Source organism: Hordeum vulgare, chromosome 2H (assembly GCF_904849725.1).
Source record: "Hordeum vulgare subsp. vulgare chromosome 2H, MorexV3_pseudomolecules_assembly, whole genome shotgun sequence".
Taxonomy (NCBI): Eukaryota; Viridiplantae; Streptophyta; class Magnoliopsida; order Poales; family Poaceae; genus Hordeum; species Hordeum vulgare.
Genome location: NC_058519.1, coordinates 648,560,929 through 648,566,928, shown reverse-complemented (window position 1 = coordinate 648,566,928; position 6,000 = coordinate 648,560,929).

Here is a 6,000-nt window from a genome sequence, read left to right as displayed (position 1 = left end):
CAACGCGCTCGAGTAGCGCCTGACGCCTCGATTCTCGCGCCTTCAACTTCTCCACTAATACCGCCGCGGCCCATCGGGGGATAAGGTTTCGGGGCCACCTGCCAGCGACCCAGTCGGAACCTTACTTAAATCCCAGCAGCAAGGGTTTTTCGTTACGCCCGCCGGATCTTTTGCCTTTGCTACGTCCTCCTCGCCGCCTCCAGCGCACCTAACCTCTCCACTACTCCTTCCCCTCCGCGGATTCGCAGCTTCCGGCATGACCAAGGGTCAGACCAGCAAGATGGAGGCGAGGAAGAAGAAGGGGAAGGCGGCGGCTCCTGCTCAGCAGCGGCAGCGGCCGTTGCCGGCGGGGTGGATCCAAGGCGACTTCCTCCCCTCCACGGTGACGGAGGGGGATCTGCTGCAGCTGGTGGAGGACGGGATGATCGTGCACAAGTCTTGGAGGCTGCCGGCGAAGAATGAGGTCGAGCCGGCGCCCCGGGAGGGGGAGCGCGTCCTGCTACTCAGCCACGTCTATCGAGGTTTCTCTCTGCCCCCGCATCCTTTCTTCAAGGGCATTTTGAACCACTTCGGGGAACAGCTTCACCACTTTCCCCCGAATGCTATTGCCCATCTCTCTGCTTTCATAGTTATGTGCGAGTGCTTCATCGGCTGCCCTCCCCATTGGGGGTTGTTGAAACATATATTCTCTGCTAGATCTCAAACTATCAAACGACTCAGCCAGTCGGATGATAAAATGCATCTTCTCCAACTCTGCGGAGGCTTAGGTTTCCAGAAAAAGAGTCGGAGTAGTTATCCTGCTCTTCAGCTGAGTGAGTCGGTTAGGAACTGGCAGTCGACGTGGTTCTACTGCCAAGACGTTGCCTGCCCGAATGCCTCGACAGGGTTGCCTCCTTTTAGCTTAGATCGTCCCGCTCCACCTAAGCAACTCGCGCTCACGAAGGCGGAGAAGATCAACATCCAGCCCCTGGTCGACGCACTCGTAGACGTCGTCAGAAGGGGAGTCACCGGCATGGATTTGCTGGAGACTTTCCTTGGTCGGCGCATACAACCACTGCAGGCTCGCGACCACGCCATGTGGCACTACGCGGGGCTCGAAGACTACACTCGGACCAACGTCTTGGGCGTGACCGAGGAGAAGGTGGTATCGTGGGTGCTCCAGATCACAGGCGCCTGTGAGAACCCCAGAGGGTCTCGACGAGTGAGGGCTTTCAGCGCGGACAATCCTCCTCCGAACCAGGTGAGTACCATTTGTCGAGCGCACGTATCTGTTTTTGTTTTATTGCTTTCTTGAATCTCTGCCTGTCGTTTGATGTCGCCGACTGTATTTCATGTAGAAGTGGACCAACTGGTTTTCTCCTATCTCGAACGGGAACCCGGACGAGGAGGAGGAAGAAGGCAGCCAGGAGGGTAGTGTGGAGAGCGGCGAGTATGTCTCCGACAGTGGGGAGACGGAGGAGGAGTCTGGTGAAGAAGCGGAGGATGACGAAGAGCAGGACTCGCCGCCTCCGCTGCCAGAGCACCAGACCAAGCGCCGACATGAACCTGCAGTTCCCTCGGCCCCTCCGGCATCCTCGAGTGCTCCGCCCGCTGCTCCTGTGGTTCCGAGTGCTCGGAGCACCAAGAGGGCCAGGGACGTTGCTGTCGAGTCCGTGGGTCAGCCTTCCAAGGTGGCCAAACCGAGTGGGTCCAAACCTCGGAAGGCTTTGTCGGGGATAAGGGTCGTCGTTCCTGTCACCTCGACGTAAGTGTACTGTTCCTCTAACTTCCTCTGATATCCGATTGGACTGCTGTTTTATTGGTCGAATGAATTTCACTCGACAGGGTTGCCACCTCTGCCACCTCTCCGGCGCGCCGGGAGGATGATCCCATGGACGCGGACAACGTCGTCTCGTCCTAGCCAGGTGCATTGTAGCGATTTCGAGAGTTTTATATTATCGCATTGCGGATTCTGTCTTTGGTCTTGCCCCTTTCTTTTTTTGAGATCCCGCGTCGTTCGGTCCGGCAGGGGCGATTTATGTGGATGAGGGTGACCAGGGGAGACCTGAGCAAGCTGCGGAGCCTGTCCTTGAGGCTACCCCGCCAGTTACTTCTCTCGCCGCAGTCGTGCCGCCGACTGAGGAGGCGCTGGTGGCTGCTGAACCGACTGGAACGGGCCTTGGGATGCCCAAGGAGCCTCCAACGATGTCGGGCCCGTCAAATGTCGAGTTCAACATCGAACACCTCCAGGAGGATCAGGTGGGAGCGGCCAAGGGAGCCATGGTGCACGCAGAGCTGATGGCAGGAGAAACCAAGAAGGCGTACGACTCCATCGCCTCTCTGTACCAGCGCAGCTTGGAGCTGCGAGATGATATCCGAGTAAGTAGTCTAGTAAGTATTTGCTTTTCTCTTGTTTCTCTTGTAACCCAGTGGGTGTGCTCGGATACCGCATGATGTTTGCAATGGGTTCACTCTGAGTGAACCCAGTGGGTGTAGTCCCCGAGACTTCTGTCGAGTGCTTGCACCGGCAATTGTCTTTATGCATATTGTCTCTGACTTAGTAATATTCGTAAATAATATGGTCGACTGCTAACAGTTGGGGCACTCGGAGTGCACCTACTGTAAGAGTCTCCGAGAGTAATTTTACTCAGGTCGGGTGGTATTAGCCTTGTAGGCGTATTGTTGTCATGACTCTCAATAGGGCGGACCTGTTTGAGTTGCATGCCAGTGGGGTCACGCTCAGTGAACCCACTGGGTGTAGTCCCCGAGACCGCTGTCGACTGCTTGCGTCGGCAGGGGCCTGAAGAACTTAGACTTTGTATTGTTGGATTTGTCTGATCGTCTCTTGGCGCTGACTGGCAGAAAACTTGCAAGATGGGGACAGCATATGAGGCTGAGGGCAGAAAAGGTGCAATTTGCTGGTGAGCTGGATGCGGCACTGATTGCAATGGCTGGAATGAAGGAAGTGCTGGTGGAACGAGAGAAGTCGTTGGAGCAGGCTCCTGAAGTGAACAAAGCGCTGACTGCTGAAGTTGAGAAGATGGGAAAGCAAAGGTCCACGCTGATGGGACAAATGGATCTCCTGAACAAACGGTGTATAGCGCAGGAGAAATACGTCAGTGACTGGGCTCGGCAGATGATGACGCGTCTGGGTGGTAAGTCCTATTTTTCAGAGTGCTTGTGGTACGTGCATTACACTCGGCGCTGATTGTTTGCTTGCCCTGTGTTTGTAGATTTTTGCGTGGACGCTGAAGCTAAAGCAGCTGACGTGGAGCGGTCAATTCGCGATAAGGTTCCACTCGGCGAGGACGCCAATCGAGACCTGCTCGCAGCACACATTCGCGTGGGCAAAGTTGGTCCTTTCATCAGTCGACTGAGAGAAGTCGTCGGCCGGATCGACAAGGAGCTTTGGCCGGAAGATGAGTCGCAGCAGGAGCTGGAAAACTTGATGAATCGACTGGAGGAGGTCCCCAACCGAGTGCAGTCATGGAAGAAATCTGCGGCTCGCTGTGGTGCAGACGTTGCTCTGTCCTTGGTCCGAGTGCATTGCAAGGAGTGCGCGAGGAGAAGCGGAAAGCGTTGAAGGTCGCCAACACGAAGAAACTTCGATTCGAAGACTTCATGGAAACCTTCCTCCCACCCGCATCGCCGACGGAATCGACCTGGACACCTTCGTGGAGCCCTCCAGTCCTGTCGCCAATCCAGACGACGCGTAAGAAAACTTTATCCTCGGTATGCCGAGTGTTGATTTGTAAGAAACTTTGGCCACTGCTGTTGGCCGTCACATTCTTGTTTCGGTGTGGGTAAGCTTGATCCACACTGAGCCACTATCTTTATTTGAACCTTTTATCGAATCCTTTGCTCTTCTGTTGCAATTTTGACTCGAGTTTTTGTTTGGCGTTTCTTGGTGAAGCCAAAGGCAAACATTCGGAACATGTCAGTTGTCTTGAAATCTGCATGAGCCTCATTGAGGGTCCGTAGAATTGCCGATTGGATCGGTATGATCACCGGGTGGATCGGTAGGACGTACTCGGAGGTCAAAGAGTACTTGGGCGATAAGGGATAGCAGCTAGGTTGTCGAGTGCGACTATCAGGTCGCACTCGGGGCGATTTTGTACTGATGTAGTTGTCAGTTGTTTTGACGTCCACATGAGCCTCAATGAGGGTCTGCAACTCATGTAGTTGTCAGTTGTTTTGACATCCACATGAGCCTCAATGAGGGTCTGCAACTCATGTAGTTGTCAGTTGTTTTGACATCCACATGAGCCTCAATGAGGGTCTGCAACTCATGTAGTTGTCAGTTGTTTTGACATCCACATGAGCCTCAATGAGGGTCGGCAACTCATGTAGTTGTCAGTTGTTTTGACATCTACATGCGCCTCAATGAGGGTCTGTTGAGTTCCCGAGTGTACCTGTAGGATACAGTCGAAGGCATGTGGGTGCTTAGGCGATTTTGCATCGCATCTAAGTCCCCGAGGGTGGTGTTAAGTGCACACTCGAAGAAAGTTAATACTTAGGCAATTCGTGATCGTAGCTAAGTCCCCGAGTGTGACGTTAAGTGCACACTCGGAGAAAGTTAATACTTAGGCGATTCGGGATCGCATCTAAGTCCCCGAGTGTGACGTTAAGTGCACACTCGGAGAAAGTTAATATTTAGGCGATTCTGGATCGCAGCTAAGCCCCCGAGTGTGACGTTTAGTGCACACTCGGAGAAAGTTAATACTTAGGCGATTCTGGATCGCAGCTAAGCCCCCGAGTGTGACGTTAAGTGCACACTCGGAGAAAGTTCATACTTAGGCGATTCTGGATCGCAGCTAAGCCCCCGAGTGTGACGTTAAGTGCACACTCGGAGAAAGTTAATATACTTAGGCGATTCTGGATTGCAGCTAAGCCCCCGAGTGTGACGTTAAGTGCACACTCGGAGAAAGTTAATACTTAGGCGATTCTGGATCGCAGCTAAGTCCCCGAGTGTGACGTTAAGTGCACACTCGGAGAAAGTTAATACTTAGGCGATTCTGGATCGCAGCTAAGCCCCCGAGTGTGACGTTAAGTGCACACTCGAAGAAAGTGAATACTTCGGCGATTCTGGATCGCAGCTAAGCCCCCTAGTGTGACGGTAAGTGCACACTCGGAGAAAGTTAATACTTAGGCGATTCTGGATCGCGGCTAAGATTTTTTTTTGAGACCGGAGTCTGCGACCGCGGAAGAACTTTGAACCTGCAAAAAACTCAATCTGCTTTATATTATTTCACCAATACTTGTTCTTTACATTGCTTCAGTCGACGGTCACGTGTAGAAGCGCTTCAGGAGATCTCCGTTCCATGCTCGCGACTCGTCTGTCTCCCTGTCGATGTTATAGAGTCTGTATGCTCCATTGTTCAGCACCTTGGAGATGATGAAGGGTCCTTCCCAGGCAGGAGCCAACTTGTGAGGTCTTTGCTGATCCACTCGGAGCACCAGGTCGCCTGCTTGAAACGTACGACTCCTGACATGTCGCGCGTGAAAACGCCGCAGATCTTGTTGATAAATGGTTGAGCGAGTCAGTGCCATCTCGCGCTCCTCCTCTAGAAGGTCCACTCCGTCTTGCCTTGCTTGTTCTGCTTCAGCTTCAGAGAAGAGTTCGACTCATGGAGCATTGTGAAGTAAGTCACTCGGAAGGACTGCTTCTGCTCCGTAGACGAGGAAGAACGGTGATCGCCCTGTAGATCTGTTCGGGGTTGTGCGAAGACCCCAAAGCACTGAAGGTAGCTCGGTGACCCATGCGCGAGCAGCATGTCCCACCTCTCGCAGGAGTCGGGGCTTCAAACCTTGCAGAATAAGTCCGTTCGCCCGCTCTGCTTGTCCATTGGACTGAGGATGCGCCACGGAAGCAAAATCCACTCGGATACCTTGGCTTGTACAGAAACCTTTGAATCTGTCCGAGTCAAAGTTTGTCCCGTTGTCCGTGATTATGCTGTGAGGTACACCGAATCTGGAGATGATGTCCCTGACAAACTTGACGGCTGTTGAGGCATCGAGCTT